We start from the raw sequence: 21,392 nt of genomic DNA on the forward strand, positions 1-21,392 counted from the left end.
ATCCCTTCTGTGTCTTGAATAAGAAAATTTTTTTCAAACTTTAGGAAATATTTCTTCTTACAATCTCTGTGCTTCTGACTCTTAAGATTAGGTCTACAATACACATCCAGTTAATTTTTATATATGAAATGAGTAATGAGCAAATTTTTTTCCCACAATGATATCCAGTTTCAAGTGCCATTTTTAAAAGCAAACTTTATTTTCTCTGTTGAGTTGGACTGTCTCTTTTTTAAAATATCAGTAGATCATTGGCCAATTTTGGACTCTCGATTTTGTTCCATTGATCTGATTGCTCATACTTTATGTCAATAAAACACTGTGTTGATTACTGAGACTTATGATCTTGAAATCTTGAAATATAATATATTTTCTAACTCTTCTTTTCCAAGGCTAGTTTTGGCTATTTTAAATTCTATACATTAACATAAAAGGTTTGGGATCAGATTTCCAATTTTCTCCCAAAGCTTCTCTAACGATTTCGATTGTTGTTGCAATTATTTACAGATCAGTGGGGAGGTGAACAATTTTACAGTATTAAAACTTCTCACTCATGAATGCAATATGTCTCACAATTTTTAATGTCATTTTTTTCAGCAAGATTTTGTACTTGTCAATGTGCTTTCATACGTACCTTCTCTGATATCATTTTTTTTAATTTCACATTTTTAACAACATTGCAACATTTACATACTTTCTCCCATTTTTTCATTGCAATAATAATGGAACAGTATTTATTCTTGTATACTGTCTTTGTATTGAGCAGCACTTCCTAAATTCATGTATCAGTTCTAGTTGATTTAAGATTCCAATGGTTTTCAATGAATCTATAATAGTCTAACTCAATTTTTCTGTTTGCTGATAGCCTTCAAATCTGCCACCATCAGCCTTTTTCGTCTGCCTATATCAGAGCAAGCTGAATAGAAAATTTCAGAGTTCCTCTCTCGGTACTGGTGGGAGTTGAAGCCATGCAAACTCCTGCCAGTGCACGGAAATCCCTTCCCCAGCCCCACTAATTAACCATAATTAAAAAATCTAACAAAACAAAACATAAACAGTCTCTTCTCTCAGCTCTCTCAAGATATTTAGGCCCTGCTTGGGAATCTTCTCTGGTCTTCCCACAAAGACTCCTTATGTGACTAATAAATATTTTAATTCACATAATTTTACAGCATGCGTGGGATCATCAATCTTAACATCCAAACAAAATTTGGGATGGGGTGTTAATCCTGCCTTCTCTGAGGCAATAATGACAGTTTCATTTCTTTCTTCTCAAATGTTATGTTTATTATTTCATTTCATTGTTCTAATGTACTAGCTAGGACTTCAGTATAATATTGAATAGAAGGACCTATAGTGGTCTTCCTTACTTTGTTTACAATCTCGTCTACGGCCATACCACCCTGAACGCGCCCGATCTCGTCTGTTTACAATCTCAAGAGAAATTGGTCAATATTTCCATATTAAATATGATTTTACCTGAATGTTTTAATAGATGCCATTTAAAAAATTGCTAAAATGTCATTCTATTCCAAATTTTCTGAGGTATTCTATCTTAAATAGATGTTAAATTTGTTAAATGTATTTGAGGCACCTATTGAAATAACTGTTTTAGGTCTGATCTGTTTTATAAATGACTTTTTACATTTTGTTTGCTATTTTTAGTAGTTGCTCTACAGATTATATTCTGTAACTGTTTTTAATCACAGTTGATAATTAATAGTAAGAATCTTATAATAGCAAATAGATATAACTTCCATGAACTTTGTCCTATTATTGTTGTGTGTTTAACTTATGCTACAACCCTGCAATACATTGTCATTATTTTGCTCTAAACAATCAGTAATCATACATAGTTGCACATATGCATGCATATATGTTTACTAGCATAATATTATATACATCAATATTACACACACATATAGCATGTAAGTATATATGTACACACATCTATGTATATGGGTGCATATTTTCATTAGTTTAATATTGTGTATGTGAATTATCCTCATGCATATGTATCACACGAACATAAATATAGATCATGTAATTTTATATATTTGTGCTTTGTCATGTTTTTATTTCTTTTTTTTTAAGATTTTGTTTATTTATTTGACAGACAGAGATCACAAGTAGGCAGAGAGGCAGGCAGAAAGGTGGGGGGAGCAGGCAATAATGACAGTTTCATTTCTTTCTTCTCAAATGTTATGTTTATTATTTCATTTCATTGTTCTAATGTACTAGCTAGGACTTCAGTATAATATTGAATATAATATTTTTATTGAGAAGAGAGCCTGATGTGGGGCTCGATTCCAGGACCTGGGATCATGACCTGATCTGAAGGTAGAGGCTTTAACCCACTGAGCCAGAGAGAGAGATCACAAGTAGGCAGAGAGGCAAGCAGAAAGAGAGAGGGAAACAGGCTCCCCACTTAGCAGAGAGCCTGATCCCAGGACCCTGAGACCATGACAAGAGACAGAGGCAGAGGCTTAACCAACTGAGCCACCCGGGGACCCCACACCTGCACAAATCCTTTAAATACTTATTGCCATGTAGTCTTGTTGTATATGAATTTTCCCAGCTTCCCAGGTTTAACTGCCTAAAGTTGTCTTACTTTGCTTCCAATTTTGGAGATTTTTTTCTTGGGTTTAGAATTGTATGCTAAATCTTTCATGCATTTTAATGATGTTGTCCCACATTTTTTCTATTTATTCTACTTGAGTTTGGTGTACTTCTTGGATCTCCTGGTTAAGAGTTCATTCTAACTTTGGAAAAATCTTGATAATTATCTCTTCAAATATTTCTTCTGTCCCATTCTTTTTCATCTTCTTTGACAGTCTGGTAAGCCAATATTAGATTAATTGATATTAAATATTAGATATATAATATTAGACATTTAGATTATCTAACATTAGAATATCTAATATTAGATATTTTCTAATATTTTTAATATCTAATATTAGGTAATTTCTTTCAGAGGTTGAAAATTCTATTCCATTTATTCACTCTTAGTTGTTTGTGTGTGTGCTTCAGGTTAGGTAATTTCTGTTGAATTTCATTGAAAGTTTTGGTGCTCTTCTCTTTTCAATTCTTCTATGAAATCCTTCAAGTGAATTGTTCATTTATAACATTCCATTAGATTATTTTTAATAGTTTCAATCTCTTTTCTATGATTTACTGTTTCTCCATGTATGCTTTCCAGTGTTTTGTTATACATTTTAGTAAACCATTTTTATAGTTACGTTAAAATCCCTAATGAGTAACTCTGACAACTGGGTCATCTTTGCATCTCTATTCATTTTTTTTTCTTTTATTGAATATTGATTATTTATAACCAGGCAACTGCAACTATCTCATACATTTTTAGAATTATACATTGGACATTGTGTTGAAGAGGACAGTAAAGGGGAGCCAGGGTGTCTCGGTTGGTTAAGCATCTGCCTTCAGGTCAGGTCATGATCCCAGGGTCCTGGGATCAAACTGCACATCGGTCTCCTTGCTCAGAGGGGAGAATGCTTCTCCCTCTTCCTGGATCTCCCTCTGCCTGCCACCCCTCCTGCTTGTGCTTTCTCTGTCAAATAAATAACTAAATAAAATCTTTAAAAAAATAAAAAAGAAAAGGACAGTAAAATTAAGCTCTATTTTTTTAATTAAAACTTTAAAATAGCTATCCTTAGAAAATGTTGCTTATACTGTCAGTCCACTTGCATGGGGATCCAAGTCATTCTAATCTGCAACTGAGAAAGTTGTGCTTAGTTTCAGTTAAATTCACCAAAAGCTTTAAATATTTTGTGTGACAGAGGTATGTCTCCAACATATCTTGGGATCTGAGAAAGATGCCAGAGATGTTCTATGGTTTTATAGCACAGATACTAGCTTTCTGAATAATGGAAGATCTCTTTTCTTTTCTTTCCTGTCACCCCAACTTCCCTCTTTCCCTCCTTTTCTCTCTTTCTCCCTTCCTCCCCTCTCCTTTAGTGTTAAGCTACCCATATTTTGAGTTCTTGAGTTTTTCTCTTTAATCATGAATTCCTGCACATTAGGAGATTTATTTCATACTTTGGAAGGCAGTTGTAACACAGAGAGTGAAGATTCAGTTTTCTTCAAATGTACATATCTCAGTGTATTAGTTTTTTAGAGCTGCCATAAAAAAGTACCACGAACTGGGTGACTTAAACAACAGAAAATTATTATCTTACAGTTCTGAAGTCCAGAAATCTGAGATCAAAGTGTTAGCAGAGGTAGTTCCTTCTGAGGACTGTGAAGCAGAGTATGTTCCATCTCTCTCCCAGCTTCCTATGGATTGTTGGAAATCTTTGTCATTCCTTCCCTTATGGACACATCACCCCAATCTTTTCCTCATATTCATATGACATTCTGTGTGTGCATGTATGTGTGCATGTTTGTATGTATGCATGCCTGTGTCCAACTCCCCCCCCTTTTTTTTTGCAAAGATGCTGATCATATTGGATTGGAGGCTCATTCTACTCCAGTATGATCTCATCATGTTAACTAAATATAGCTGCAGTGTCTCTATTTCCAAATAACTGTATATTCTAAGATTTTGAGATGGGGTTAGGACTTCAACATAATAAGTTGGTGGGAAAAAATAATAATTTGATGGGAAAGGAGAGCACAACTTAAGGCACAACACTCAACTTTCCTGTCACAGAGTATTCCTTCACAGAACTGCTGTAAGGTACTCACTGCAGACATGTAGAGATTTGAAGAATTTCCTCCAGCACTCTCGCTCTGTCCCCATCTTTTGGGGACAAAAAGCCATTGCCTTTTCATTAGATGAGCACCCCCCCAACATAACTATTAGGATGGTATTTCTGTTATTTCTCTTACCCTCCTCCAGGATTCAATGGATAGATGCTTGCATTTTAAAAAGCGGTCTGCTTTCCCTTTAGGATATAGTCATGTGCCTTGGAGTGACATCTTGCCCTGTGCCTGTCCACCTTAGAAGATACGACCTTCCACTTGTTTAAAATTTTGTGTGCATTGGAATGTGGGAACTATCTGCCATATGCCTCCAGGACCCAGTATCCCATCCTTAGCCACAGCAAGGAAGTCCATGGGAATGCTGACAGAAAGTTTCAGACTTGCATTGTAACTGGGATTCACTGGGATTTGAATAAATAATTCCTGCCATGCATGGACATTACAAATTTATTACTACTTGGCTTATTTCTCCTTATCTTATTTATGGTGAGTTCCTCCTCATTTTGATACTCTACTAGGAATAATACCAGCCATGAATATCTTTTCTCTCAGGAAGGACATGCTATGTTCTGGAAATTAATTCACTCAGGGTTTTTTTTTTGTTTGTTTGTTTTCTTTTTACCTTCAACTCTGATTTTTATAAACTTGTTTGGTTTATTTTTTTCCCTCATATATCTTGTTATAAGGGTGGTAGCAACATTCTGTTATGACTTTCTACTATCCTAATCAGTAATTAAGTCCCACAATCATGTCTGTCTTGAAAAGCCTCACATAGAAAATGTGAGGTTGCTGTGCTATACAACTTCAGTGGATGCCATACCCATTATAGTCTATATGAACATTATGTCCTGGAACTGAACAGTTCTCAAAATACATGGCTGGACATAGTATACATTCAATATAAACAGCACTCATTCAAGAAAGCCTGAATCATTTCTGCATAGTACCTATGAGCTGAGAGAGAACTGAAGAGATTTATTTCAGTATTAATGGCTTGGGTATTCTTTCTGGGGTACTTTCCCAGGGTGGAAAAATAAAAACTACTTTATTCTGATAGGCTCTGGTGTGTTTACTTGAGAGTATCTCACATGACATAATACTGACTGATGGGAACCTACCACCAAATGCTGAACTTCTGGAGTGAACATATCCCTACAAATGAAAGACAGTTATGGTCATCAACAATTTTAATTCAACTTCTATGGAGGAGAAAACCAAGTTTAGTTTCTTCACAATCATCAGTTTTCTTCAGTTCTTTTTTTTTTTTTTTAAGATTTTATTTATTTGACAGAGAGAGATCACAAGTAGGCAGAGAGGCAGACAGAGAGAGAAGGGAAAGCAGGCTCCCTGCTGAGCAGAGAGCCAGATGTGGGGCTCGATCCTGGTACCCTGAGATCATGACCTGAAGGCAGAGACACAACCCACTGAGCCACCCAGGTGCCATAGTTTTCTTTAGTTTGACAGAGATAAGGTCAAGAAGACATGAATTCTCTTTTAAGTTTCCCTTAAACAATAAAATTGCTTACATGGAAGATGTATCAGATGGTAGATTAAAGACATGTAACAGAGTAATTTGAACTTTTAAACTTCTTTACTTTTCAATATCTTAGGATCAAAGCACTTACCTTCTTAAATTGGACCATGATATATCATTTGCACTGCCAAAATTTATGTAGGAATACCCTGGACCTATAATAATTTAGAAAATTAAACAATATATAAGCTTTTGTTTTTTCACTCTGGTATTCAATAAAAGCAGTTATTCTTTTTTTTCCTTTAAGAATTCAATTTTGCAAAAGAAAAAAAATCATTTTATACTCCATACTGATTTGATAACAAGAATAATATTTTATTTTATTTATTATTTTTTTAATTTTTTATTTTTTATAAACATATATTTTTATCCCCAGGGGTACAGGTCTGTGAATCACCAGGTTTACACACTTCACAGCACTCACCAAAGCACATACCCTCCCCAATGTCCATAATCCCACCCCCTTCTCCCAAACCCCCTCCCCCCAGCAACCCTCAGTTTGTTTTGTGAGATTAAGAGTCACTTATGGTTTGTCTCCCTCCCAATCCCATCTTGTTTCATTGATTCTTCTCCTACCGACTTAAGCCCCCATGTTGCATCACCACTTTCTCATATCAGGGAGATCATATGATAGTTGTCTTTCTCTGCTTGACTTATTTCAGCTAAGCATGATACGCTCTAGTTCCATCCATGTTGTCGCAAATGGCAAGATTTCATTTCTTTTGATGGCTGCATAGTATTCCATTGTGTATATATACCACATCTTCTGGATCCATTCATCTGTTGATGGACATCTAGGTTCTTTCCATAGTTTGGCTATTGTGGACATTGCTGCTATAAACATTCGGGTGTACGTGCCCCTTTGGATCACTATGTTTGTATCTTTAGGGTAAATACCCAATAGTGCAATTGCTGGGTCATAGGGCAGTTCTATTTTCAACATTTTGAGGAACCTCCATGCTGTTTTCCAGAGTGGCTGCACCAGCTGGCATTCCCACCAACAGTGTAGGAGGGTTCCCCTTTCTCCGCATCCTCGCCAGCATCTGTCATTTCCTGACTTGTGGATTTTAGCCATTCTGACTGGTGTGAGGTGATATCTCATTGTGGTTTTGATTTGTATTTCCCTGATGCCGAGTGATATGGAGCACTTTTTCATGTGTCTGTTGGCCATCTGGATGTCTTCTTTGCAGAAATGTCTGTTCATGTCCTCTGCCCATTTCTTGATTGGATTATTTGTTCTTTGGGTGTTGAGTTTGCTAAGTTCTTTATAGATTCTGGACACTAGTCCTTTATCTGATATGTCGTTTGCAAATATCTTCTCCCATTCTGTCAGTTGTCTTTTGATTTTGTTAACTGTTTCCTTTGCTGTGCCGAAGCTTTTGATCTTGATGAAATCCCAATAGTTCATTTTTGCCCTTGCTTCCCTTGCCTTTGGCGTTGTTCCTAGGAAGATATTGCTGCGGCTGAGGTCGAAGAGGTTGCTGCCTGTGTTCTCCTCAAGGATTTTGATGGATTCCTTTTGCACATTGAGGTCCTTTATCCATTTTGAGTCTATTTTTGTGTGTGGTGTAAGGAAATGGTCCAATTTCATTTTTCTGCATGTGGCTGTCCAGTTTTCCCAGCACCATTTATTGAAGAGGCTGTCTTTTTTCCATTGGACATTCTTTCCTGCTTTGTCGAAGATTAGTTGACCATAGAGTTGAGGGTCTATTTCTGGGCTCTCTATTCTGTTCCATTGATCTATGTGTCTGTTTTTGTGCCAGTACCATGCTGTCTTGATGATGACAGCTTTGTAATAGAGCTTGAAGTCCGGAATTGTGATGCCACCAACGTTGGCTTTCTTTTTCAATATCCCTTTGGCTATTCAAGGTCTTTTCTGGTTCCATATAAATTTTAGAATTATTTGTTCCATTTCTTTGAAAAAGATGGATGGTACTTTGATAGGAATTGCATTAAATGTGTAGATTGCTTTAGGAAGCATAGACATTTTCACAATATTTATTCTTCCTATCCAGGAGCATGGAACATTTAAGAATAATATTTTAAAAAGCTAAAGTTGGGGTGCATGGGTGGCTCAGAAGGTTAAGCCTCTGCCTTCAGCTTAGGGCATGATCCCACGGTCCTGGGATTGAGCCCCACATTGAGCTCTATTCTCAGTGGGGAGCTTGCTTCCCCCTCTCTCTCTACCTGTGATCTCTCTTGTGATCTTTACTTGTGATCTCTCTCTGCCAAATAAATAAAAAAAAAACTTAAAAAAAATAAAAAAATAAAAGGCTAAATTTATTAGTATGGTAATAATTGATTCTAATCTCTATAAATAAATACTATTTGTCTTCTTTTATAAACATTTAAAACATTTATAATCATTTAAACATTTAAAAACATTTAAACATTTAAAAACAATTAAAATTCAAATATTTATTGTTATCTGTTTTCAAAAAGTGTATTATTAAAAAATTCAAAGTAATTAAGATGATATTTTACAGCCTATGTATCATTTCACCTTTTCCACATTGGTACTGCTCAAAATTCTGCCAAAACAAAGCATTATAAATCTTCAGAAAAAAAATGAAAGAAGTGTATTAATAAATATATACAAAGATTGGGGCACCTGAGTTGCTCAGTCGGTTAAGCATCTGACTTCTGCTCAGGTCATGCGCCCAGGGTCCTGGGATCAAGCACTGCATCAGGCTCCCTGCTCTGTGGGGAGTCTGCTTCTCCCTCCTCCTCTGCCTGCTTGTATTCTCTCTCTGTGTGTCAAATAAATAAACAAAATCTTTAAAAAAAGATAAGCAAATATATTGCCCTGAGATCTGATGAGAAAATAAAGCCCTAAAATGTAAATATATTCTTTGTATATTCTATGTTTCATATCTCTAAAGAGTAATATACACATTTTAAAGCCAAAGTTTACATATGGTTGCCCTTTTTCAGCAGATCTACAAGCAGATCTAAGAAATTAGGTGTAAACTATTGACCGATGTCTGAATTATGTAGGAAGAAAAAAACAATATAACTTCATATTTTTACATTTTTAAACTTCTGGGACACACACACATATACACACACTTAAGTACACAAAGATCTAATACCAGATTCTATGGCCAATTAATTAAAACTAAAGATAAAGGATATTAGTTAGAATGATAACCCATTTAAATTGCAATATTATATTTTTCTCAATACCAAGGTCTTTTTTTGACACTTCTGGGTTTTACTAAATGTACATGTTTGTATTATTCTAAAGATTCAAACTTTTAGTGTAATTTGCTAATAATAGTGAAATAAACAATATATGTTATAAAAAGCAGTCAAACTACTAACAAATTACTTAAAACATACAAAATTTCCTTTTTTAATGGGATGTAGTTAACCACTATTCTTTTTATAGAGCTGAATTTTATTATTATTCTTTTCATGTCTTAAATAATATTTTATTACTGTTATTTTCACATATTAAAGAAAGATTGATGCATGACAAATTGTTCTTGTGCTGGAATTTGGCACTGACCATAGATTATTACAAATGATTGCTAAATTTGTGGGAAATTATATTATACAGCACATCAATTAGTGTGTGAAACTCATGTTTTAATTCACTCTGCAGAACACAGATATCACTTAAGTTTTTTATATTCTATCTTTACCTTTCAGCATAAATAAAATAAATCACTTTTCAAATTGTTGAAGCAGTAATATAAATTGCTATGAAACAGGCTATAAACATTACTATGGGACATTCTGACTCTGAATTGTTTTCTAGGGAAATGCAGATGTTTATTTTGCAATGTGAATGTATGTTAATGTTGATCTTGAATTTACTTCCAGGAGTGAACCAAAGCTTTCATTTTCTGAAGTATCATGAGTGTATTATTTCTATCCATGAGGTTTATCATTTTATACATTGCAATATGCATTCTCTTCACTGTCCATAGAGAGTAAATCCTCACATTGCTTGCATTTAAATTCTAAATAATCCTTTTGGGCACTCTATTCAACTTTGATATACTTTTTCTTAACACTTTTGGATTTTGATTTTGTGAAGAACAAAACACAATAAAAACATCTGTCTGGAATGCATCCTTTTTAAAACAATGTGTAAACTTCTCTCCATTTTCAAAAGAAAATGAAATTATGCTCTCATTTAATTTTATTATGCTTACTGAGACCCATTATTCCACTGTACATATTCTAATAGGTTATTCATTAAAAGTTTATTTAATTGAAATTAGCCTAATTACATCAAAGTTTCTATCTACTCTGTTTTTTCCTTTCTGAATCCCAAAGATCAGAATGATTTTAATTAATTTGTGATTATTGTCATCAGCTAAGTGCTGTAGAGTAACAATAGGCAAGAGTATCAAAGGGCCATTGACTGATGAAATTGTAAATAATAAATTCCTTTTCCAAAAACATCAAAATACTTCAAAAATGATTATAGATGAGGTGAAATCTCTTATTTTCATTCAGAAAATGAGTAAAATCTGTTCATTCCCTTCTCTTATTTCCATTGTTTATGTTCCAAAATTTATTGCTTATACTCCACACCTGGTTCTCCATGCAATATGTGCCCTTCTTAATACCCACCACCAGGCTCACCCGTTCCCTGACTCCTCTCTCCTCCCAAACCCTCAGTTTATTTCTCAGAGTCCACAGTCTTTCATGCTTCATCTCTTCCTCCAATTTATCCCAATTCACTTTTCTTTTCCTTCTCCTAATGTCCTCCATGTTATTCCTTATGCTCCACAAGTAAGTGAAACCATATGATCATTGACTTTCTGTGCTTGACTTATTTCATTCAGCATAATCTCTTCTAGTTCTATCCATGTTGATACAAAAGTTGGGTATTCATTCTTTCTGAAGGCTATGTAATATTTCATTGTATATATGGTCTATATCTTCTTTGTCCATTCATCTGTTGAAAGGGATCTTGTCTCTTTCCAAGTTTGGTGATTTTGGACATTTCTGTTATGAACATTGGGGTACAGATGGCCCTTCTTTTCATTACATCTATATCTTTGGGGTAAATACCTAGTAGTGCAATTGCAGGGTCATAGGGTAGCTCTATTTATCATTCTCAATGGGAGATCATTGTTTTTAACACACAGCTGAAATTATCAAAATCAGAGAAAACAAATTATATCATAAATAGTGTTCACAGAAAGAAAACTCAGAATTAAGTAACAGGGAGTTAACCTGTATCACCTAGGTCTTTCTTATGTTTTTAAACACTGATGATAAATAAGTTGTTAAATAGGTTTTAATGTATTCGTATACAACTGAATTGGGCCGAGCACCCTGTTTCAAACTTCAGAGACAAAATTAATAGAGTTCCTGCATATATGCTTACTATACTCTCATATAATTCTCACAAAACCCTTGTTAGATGTATGTATATTATTGCGTATTAGTATGCTATGGTTGCTGCAACAAGGTAACCTAAATTGGGTGGTTTAAACAACAGGAATTTTTCATCTCACAGTTCTGGACCTTGAAGTCTATAATCAAGTTATCAAAAGGCTTGGTTCATTAAAGGGGCTGTGAAAAAGACCATGTTCCATGTCTCTCCTTTAGCTTCTGGGAATTCATTGGGATGATATGATCTCTAGCCACGTGTATTTGCTAATTGGCTTTACCCAAAAGAAAAGTAAAGTTTTTAGTATCTTCATGACTGCAGATAGTTTTATAACTTAGAGAAGTGTCCCAGAAGTTAGGATCCTAGCTTCGTCCCAGGGAGTAGGAAATAGGGTGCTATTTTCCTTGGTGATTGCATTTTAAAGGGATAGCCCTGGTCTTTGAGAAAAGTATTCTGATTGTAAAACTAGCAAGAGGCTTTTCAAAAGATTTACATTTCTAAAGGGCTGACAAAGAATTTACAATTATAAGTTTTCCAAAGTAAATGTTCTAAAGGAAGGGAGACCTCTGCCTTAAGGCAGAAAGAAGCCATGTCTCAAGTTTAATCAAGCTGAGAATAATTTTAAGATTCTCTTGGTCTTTATTTGGTATTATTATAGTGTAATCTCCAACAAAAAAACTCATTGTAGGAAAGAATTTTGTCTATCTTGTATAAGAATTCTTCCAGAGGACATAGCACATTATTTGGCTCAAAAACAAAACAACAACAACAACATTAAAAGCACTGTTGGATGAATGAATCCAATACATAAATAATAGTGCTTTCTAGGAGTAAGCTTCCAGTTCACATTCACAAAAGAACAAATGAAGGTTTCTAGGTATTTGGAGTAAGAGAGAAGTTGTGGTTCTTGTTTAGTTTGGATTTCTCTTATTTCAGTATGATTGAGTTTCTACTCTAAGAGAACTCTTCTGCAATGATATTTTCTTGCAACAAAAAACTTAACCTCTGAGTCCTTATTTAAATTAGAAGAGAGATGTGTTTTGTAAGTTGCTCCTTTTTGTTATTTGCTTCAGACTACTTTACACTAATTTGTTGCTTGGTGACATTGTTTCTTTTCATTTAGTCTCTGTTCTCCAGATGCCACAACTAATATTTATAAATTAAATATTTTGTGTACTTTGTAACCATTGTTTCTCATTTTGCATTTTTCTTGGTATGAAGTGAAGGGATTATTTTTCTATTTCTTTTAGGCTTAAGGTGAAATATGGATTTAAAAATAACACAGGGCCCAAACTCTTTGTATTAGAATTCAGTTGTGTTCCCAGTAATTTGTTCTGTATGGCCAATTTGTGCCCATGACACATGGGCTGCATATGCATTCTTGCAAATTGAATATATAATCACTCTAATTGTGCTGTCTAGTTGAGCAGCATATAAGAGAAATTAGGATTTTTTTTTTACCTCCTGTGAAGTGACTGTGATGCTATGTGTATTATATTGAAATACCATGTTATTTTTTAAAAAACTCCCAGATAAATTGTTAGTTGTTTTCAGTTATTTATTTATTTATTCATTTTTCTTCAGTAATTGTGCTATGCTATTCAACCTGACTCCTTTCTGTCTTCAATTCTTCCTTTTCCCCACCCATGGACAGATAATGAAAGTAATGAGTGGCAGCTATTGTCTGTCTTAGAAAATGAATTTGCAAGACAGGAAATAAGAATTTATTTTTCCTGATTGACAGGAGTTTCTCATAGCTTTTTTTTTTAATGTATATATAACTTGTGTTTTACATCTTTTTGATTGCAATATTTAGTTAACATTTGGAGCTAAATGTTGCTATTGCTTTCTTTGTTGTGCTGTCAGACATGTGGTTGTAGTGACTAAGATGAAGGAAGATGCATGTGAGGACAGGGAAAGCAATGATTCCACTCTGGTAGAACAGCAGTTATGGGAAAACTACAAAAAAGGAAAAAGAATATAGCTGCTTGCAATTCCAATCTCTGCTGCTCAACCAAGCAGACCGAAGGTAACCACTGGCTGTGAAAGTAGCCTCTAGCTATCTCACTTTGAGACACCAAGAGGGAATCATCCTTTTGAAAAAAAAAAAAAAAAAAAAAAAAAAAGGAAATAAGAGAAATTGCTTTGAGGGCTTGGAAAGGAGAAACAATAATACAAGTATCAGTTGCTATATAAAAAAAGAATAGTCGTACAATAAAAGTTACTTTTAATGAGACTATAGCTAATCATAATTCTTATGAAACTGACTTTATTTTTGTTAAATGAAAATACAATAATGAAATGAAATACCAAATGTAGTTTCTATTCAATAATTTTATAGGACTTAAGTAAGATATTTTTAAAAAGCTCTAATAAATACAACAGCATTTCTTTTTCTCTTTCTCTCTGCATGAATTCTAACAAATCCTCTGCTATGCATTTTTCATTTCTAATATTATTCATTACCTTTTCTGTGTTGGCTTTTCTAACCCTAAAAGGCAAATTTCCAATAGACCTTGACACATTTTCACTTTCATTTAAGGAGGATAAATGCTCCAGCATGCACACTGATGGAAATTAATTTCATCTAAATGCTCTTAGGCTAGCTATCTGGATATGTAAATACTCCTACTGCAAATTTTGTTGCCAAAGGTTTTTCATTACTAGCAGGACTAGCAGGAGCCCTGACCAGATTGTGATAAAGCAGCAAAGTCCTAAAAAAAAAAAAAAAAAAAAAAGTAATCTGCTTTCTTTATCAAATTATCCATGAGTATCCTATGCATCATTACATTAACAGGGATATCTATCCACTTTCCACAAAGGTTTCCTCTGTAGTTTTGCACTAATGTCAAGTGATGGAAAGATGATCACATTTGATGAGTAAGTTTAAGCCCCAGAATGAAGTCTATGAATGATGATGAGTATCGTGCATCCAGCAGGGAACTCACAACTGCAAAGTTAAACATGCAACATAGTTTGTCACTTGTCAAGAAATAGACAAAACAAAAGCTACAGATTTTTAATATATAAACTTTTATGACCAACTCCATATGACCTATGTCATCTATTTTGATGTCTAGTCTATATCACAACATCTAGCACTTAATCTATTTTATTGTCATATGAGTTATATAGATAAGATACACCAGTTTCCCTGTGCATTCTGGCAAGTATATAAACTTATGTGGCCACCATCTCAACCGTTTTATAAAACATCCATACATCTAAAAATTTCCATTGTGTCTCAGCAGAGTCAACCCCATCTCACCAGCAAAGGCAAATACCAACCTGTAGTCTGCCTTTATGAACTTGTTTTCCCCCTTTTCAGCATATTATAGAAACAGAAACTTTAACTTCTGGCTTTGTACACATAATACATTGTTTTGGAGATTCATAAAAAGAACTCCATAAATGAATAATGTGCTTATTTTTATTGTCAGCCCATATTCTATCATACTAATACACAACAATGTGTTCATGCACCTACTTGTTGATGGGCATTTGTGCCCTCTTCAGTTTGGATTAACATGAATAAAATTGTTACAGGCATTTGTGTACAGGTTTTCATTTTCCTTGGGTAAATCTTAGACATGGAATCAGTGGTTCATATAGCAAGTGTAACTTTAACATATAAAATGTTTTAAAATTGTTTTCCAAAAATAAAACCAGCAATGCATGAGAATTACAATTGCTCCACACCCACTCTAATACTTTGAACTGACAGACTCTAAGAACTATTAGCCACTATGGGTATGTAGGGAGGGTCTAGATGTACCTTGTTGTATTTGCATATCCTTGATGACTAATGATACTGAGCAACTTTTCATGTGATTATTTGATTTTTTAAAATACTTTTCATGTGAAGTGTCTGTTGTATTTCTTTTTTGAAAAAAAAAATGGGTTGCTTGTTAGCCATCCTACTTTTGATTTTGTAAGAGTTCTTTAAAATTATGAATATATAATTCCTCTCACATATATATGTATTAAAAATGTATTTTTATAGTTTTTGGTGTTCCTTTTTATACTCTTTTTAATGTAACAAACAATTTTTAATCATTTAAACAGTATCAAATTCACAGCAAAATTGCAAACAGAAGTGTAAAAAAACTCTTTTTCAAATCGATTTGGAACAATTTGCTGACCTAGTGTGTATTTTCTATAAACAGGAACGTCCCCTGCATAACCAAAACAGGAACCTCAAAATAGGGACATTAACAGTTACATATTAGTGATACGTATATTTCTCTGACTCCATTCACATTACCCTCACATTTTTTATAGTAAAATAATCCAATAAAGAATCATCACTGCATTCAGTTGACATACATCTTTAATCAAACTTCATCTGGAAAAGTTTCTCAGTCTTTCATTGAATTTTATGGTCTTGGTATGTATTAAAGATTATACAATGGTGATTTATAGTGAGTCACTTTTAAAGATTTCTTCACTATGAGATTCAAGGTTTTGTGAAACTTCAAGTGAGATATCATAGAATAATAGTGGATTCTTCTCATTGTACCCTACCAGGATACAATTTGTCCCAATGCAGATAGAATTCACTTTGATCACTTGATTAAGGTATTGTCTTCCAGGATTCTCCATTGCATTCAAAAGATACCCTTTTATAGTCTATAAATAGCTTGTATTCTTAGAGAGGTATTTGAAAATATGTATATATTTTATGCCTCATTAATCTTTAAATTTATTGATTGAGTTATATAAATATGGATGGATTATTTCCTGTTTAATTTGTTGGGTAATAATATAATACTAACTATATTTATTCTGAGGCTGAAATTATTCCATATATATGTATATATATATATATATATATATTCCATATACATATATATATATATTTCCCCCTTTGGAAGTCCTCCCTTTCAAGCTTACTTCTATATGGCTGTGGCATACTCAGATCATATATTTTTTTTTTTTAAGATTTTATTTGTTTGACACAGAGAGAGAGAGAGATCACAAGTAGGCAGAGAAGCAGGCAGAGAGAGAAGGGGAAGCAGGCTCCCCACTGAGCAGAGAGCCCAATGCGGGGCTCAATCCCAGGACCCCAGGATCATGACCTGAGCTGAAGGCAGAGACTTTAACCCACTGAGCCACCCAGGTACCCCCTCAGATCATCTTTTAAACACACCCTTGCTTCTAGCATAGAAACATATTCTAAGCTCATCTTGTATTTCCTAATTTCAACCCTTGTATTAGGCAATTGTGCCAGGACTTGTGATTCCTTATACCATGTCATGGTGTTCAGAAACCAACCTCAACGTGAGACAGGAATTCATCAGAATCCTAGAAGAGAACATAGGCAGTAATCTCTTCGATATCAGCCACAGCAACTTCTTTCAAAATATGTCTCTAAAGGCAAAGGAAACAAAAGTGAAAATAAACTTTTGGGACCCATCAAAATCAAAAGCTTCTGCACAGCAAAGAAAACAGTCAAAAAAAAAACAAAGAGGCAACCCACAGAATGGGAGAAGATATTTGCAAATGACAGTACAGACAAAAGGTTGATATCCAGGATCTATAATGAACTCCTCAAATTCAACACACATGAAACAGGCAAACATATCAAAAAATGGGCAGAAGATATGAGCAGACACTTCTCCAATCAAGACATACAAATGGCTATCAGACACATGAAAACATGTTCATCATCACTAGCCCTCAGGGAGATTCAAATTAAAACCACATTGAGATATCACCTTACACCAGTTAGAATGGCCAAAATTAACAAAACAGGAAACAACATGTGTTGGAGAGGATGTAGAGAAAGGGGAACCCTCTTCCACTGTTGGTGGGAATGCAAGTTGGTGCAGCCTCTTTGGAGAACAGTGTGGAGATTCCTCAAGAAATTAAAAATAGAACTTCCCTATGACCCTGCAACTGCATTCCTGCATACTTACCCCAAAGATACAGATGTCGTGAAAAGAAGGGTCATCTGTACCTCAATGTTTATAGCAGCAATGGCTATGGTTACCAAACTATGGAAAGAAACAAGATGCCCTTCAACGGACGAATGAATAAGGAAGATATGGTTCATATACACTATGGAATATTATGCCTCCATCAGAAAGGATGAATACCCAACTTTTGTAGCAACATGCACTGGACTGGAAGAGATTATGCTGAGTGAAATAAGTCAAGCTGAGAGAGTCAATAATCATATCGTTTCACTTATTTATGGAGCATAACAAATATCATGGAGGACAAGGGGTGTTAGAGAGGAGAAGGGAGTTGGGGTAAATTGGAAGGGGAGGTGAATCATGAGAGACTATGGACTCTGAAAAACAATCTGAGGGGTTTGAAGTGGCGGGGGGGTGGGAGGTTGGGGTACCAGGTGGTGGGTATTATAGAGGGCACAGATTGCATGGAGCACTGGGTGTGGTGAAAAAATAATGAATACTGTTTTTCTGAAAATAAATTAATTAATTTAATAAAAAAACAAAAAACAAAAAACTAAAACAAAAACAAAACAAAACAAACAAACAAACAAACAAAAGAAACCAACCTAACCGTCCGTTGAGATGGCTTTGGAGCAGGGACACTCTAATAGCAATAGGCATCTGTATTTGTTTTCTATTTCTGTGCAGCATATTACCAAAAAATGTGTGTCTTAAACCCACACAATATACTATTTTATAATTTTATTAGGTCAGATGTCTAGGTATGGGTTAGGATGGGCCTCTTTTCAGGGATTCGCCAAGCTGAAATCAAGGTGTCAGTTGGTGCTCTGATTCTCAGCTGAGGTTCAGGAACCACTGAAACTCACTGATTGTTTGTAGCATTCATTTCCTTGTAACTGTATGATTAAAGTGTTTGGATCCAGGCTAGCTTTTAGCCAGATACTACGCTTAGATCCTAGAGGTTGCAGTTCCTTACCACATGGCCCCATAGACAATTCACAATATGGCTCTTTGCTTCCTTCTGGGCCATCAAGAACTCCTTTCTCTGACTCTTCATGTTCTTTTAAGCCTCATCTGACTAGTCCAGGCTCACCCAGAATAATCTTTTAATTAACTCAAACTCAGCTAATCTGTATTCTTATACCAAAAATTATATACCATTCTATTTATAGATCTCACCACACTACAGGGGAGAATTTATACATGGTGTGTACAATAGGGAGCAGGAATCTTGGGGCTTATCTTAAAACTCTGACCATCACAGAACTTCATGGACACATCTTAATTTCTTTTACTTCCTTTTTCCATCCCTATTCCATTCACATTTTTCAATCCTTATGTATATTTATTATAATTGTTATTTTTAACTTTTTTAATGAAAAATTTCAAATATAGAGCACAGTTGAAAGAATTTTACCATAAATACTCATATCCACCACTTTCTATTAACACACTACATTAATATATCTATACATCTATTTTCCTTTTATTTATCCAAAATTCCATCATCATTTGTAATGCACCTCAAAGGAATTTTCAGTTATTAGTGCACTTTACTCTAAATAATTAACAGGAATAGCACTAACTAGAGCTTGGTATTTGTTTAAAAGTTTGGGTTTCTTTTCATATAAAATCAACAAATAATGTTATTCATATCTTTTAACTATGAATTATCTGAGTTTGATGAATGCGAGCACCTGTGATGTCCAGAAGGACAGCTGAGGTGTATAGGACTGTAGTAATTATTATTTGTGGGGCACCTTTCTATAAACAAATTTAATCATTCTAAACCATTATGTTTGAAACATTCAAACTGTTCAATTTTATGCAATTATATGAAAGAAATACCTCTCTGGTAAGTAGGACAATTTGCACACCTTGTTACAGGTCCACAGGGCTTTAAGAGAATTACATTGTCCAAGTCAGCAAGAGACTGTTGGGCTATCAATTCTATCTCACATGTCAGTAGAGGATTGTAAGGCACAGCCCCTCTCCCCCGTCCCCCAACCCCCCCCCCACCAAACCCACCAAATAAAAACAAAGTTCAACACAGATGCAGAATGAGGTTTGGATCACCTTACTCAGATGGTACAGCTAGACCCATGGTATCCAGAAAATTTTTAAAAGGGTACCCCAAAGTGTGAGTGTACTGAGGTATGGAGTCTGAGGGAGGGACCTGCTTACCCAGTGCAGGGATGGTACTGGTACCCCAAATCCTTATAAAAAAATAACATTTTTTTTTTATACCTAAGAAATCTCTCTCTAGTGCTTTATACGTATTCCCCACCTTACCCTAGAGAAGCATTTGCTTTTCTGGTGTTTTTTCACAAAGGTTTAGTTTCATTTGTTCTTTACTTAATATAAACAGAATCATATGCTGTCTACACTTTTGTATAGGCCTTCTTGCATGCAGCAAAATATTTTAGAGATTTATTCAAGTAGCTGTATGCATGAATATATGAATACATCACATTTTTAAAACGTTTTTTTTAGTGGACATCTGAGATATTTTTAGTTTCTTGAAATTGTAAATAAACCTACTATCAGCATTCTTATACAGTTTTTGTTTTGTAAACCTATGTCTTCATTTTCTTAAATAAATGCTGAGGAGAGGAATTGCTTTTGGTTATAGGGTAATGTATATTTAGTTTGAAAAAAAATGGCAAGAACTCTTTCCAAACTTCTTGTTCTGATTTTTAAATTTTAAAATTTAATTCAAATATGTGTTATGTTAGTTTCAGGTGTATGATGCAGTGATTCAACGGTCCCCAACATCATCCTGTGGTGATCACAAGTACCCTCCTTAATCCCTATGATCTATTCCACCAATCTCCCCACCCTCTTCCCCTCTGATAAACATCAGATTGTTCTCTATATCTTTAAGAGCCTGTTTCTTGGTTTGTCTCTCTCTCTCTCTCTTTTTTTTCCCCTTGTTTCTTTGCTTTGTTTCTTAAATTCCAAATAAGAGTAAAATCATATGGCATTTGTTTTTCTCTGACTTATTTTGCTTAGCATTATACGCACTAGCTCCATCAATGACATTGCAAAAGGCAAGATTTCATTCATTATATGTTTGAATAATATTCCATTGTATACATACACGACTTCTTTTTTATCCATTCATCAATCGATGGGCACTTGGACCACTTCCATAATTAAGCTATTGTAAATAATGTTGCTATAAAATACAGGTATGCATATTGCTTTGAATGAGTGTTTTTGGAGTTTTGGGGTAAATACCCAGTAATATGATTACTGGATTGTTCAGTAGTTCTATTTTTAACTCTATAAGGAATTTTGAGACTATTTTCCCCAGTGACTGTACACATTTGCATTCTCAAAAACTGGAGAATTCCTTTTCTCCACATCCTTGTGAATGCATTGATTTTGTGTTTTTTATTTTAGCCATTCTGACAAGTGTGAGAAATTTCATTGTAGTTTTGATTTGCATTTCCCTGATGATAACTGATGTTTGGTGCTTTTTCTTGTGTTTGCCTTCTGGATGTATTTTTAGAGAAATTTCTGTTCATACCTTCTGCTTATTTTTTTTAATTAATTAATTAATTTATTTATTTATTTATTTTTAATTTCTAGCATAACAGTATTCATTATTTTTGCACCACACCCCGTGCTCCATGCAATCCGTGCCCTCTATAATACCCAAAACCTGGTACCCCAACCTCCCACCCCCCGTCCCTTCAAAACCCTCAGATTGTTTTTCAGAGTCCATAGTCTCTCATGGTTCACCTCCGCTTCCAATTTCCCTCAACTCCCTTCTCCACTCTAAGTCCCCATGTCCTCCATGCTATTTGTTATGCTCCACAAATAAGTGAAACCATATGATAATTGACTCTCTCTGCTTGAC

This window comes from Mustela erminea, chromosome 12 (genome assembly GCF_009829155.1).
Source record: "Mustela erminea isolate mMusErm1 chromosome 12, mMusErm1.Pri, whole genome shotgun sequence".
In the NCBI taxonomy this organism is placed as follows: Eukaryota; Metazoa; Chordata; class Mammalia; order Carnivora; family Mustelidae; genus Mustela; species Mustela erminea.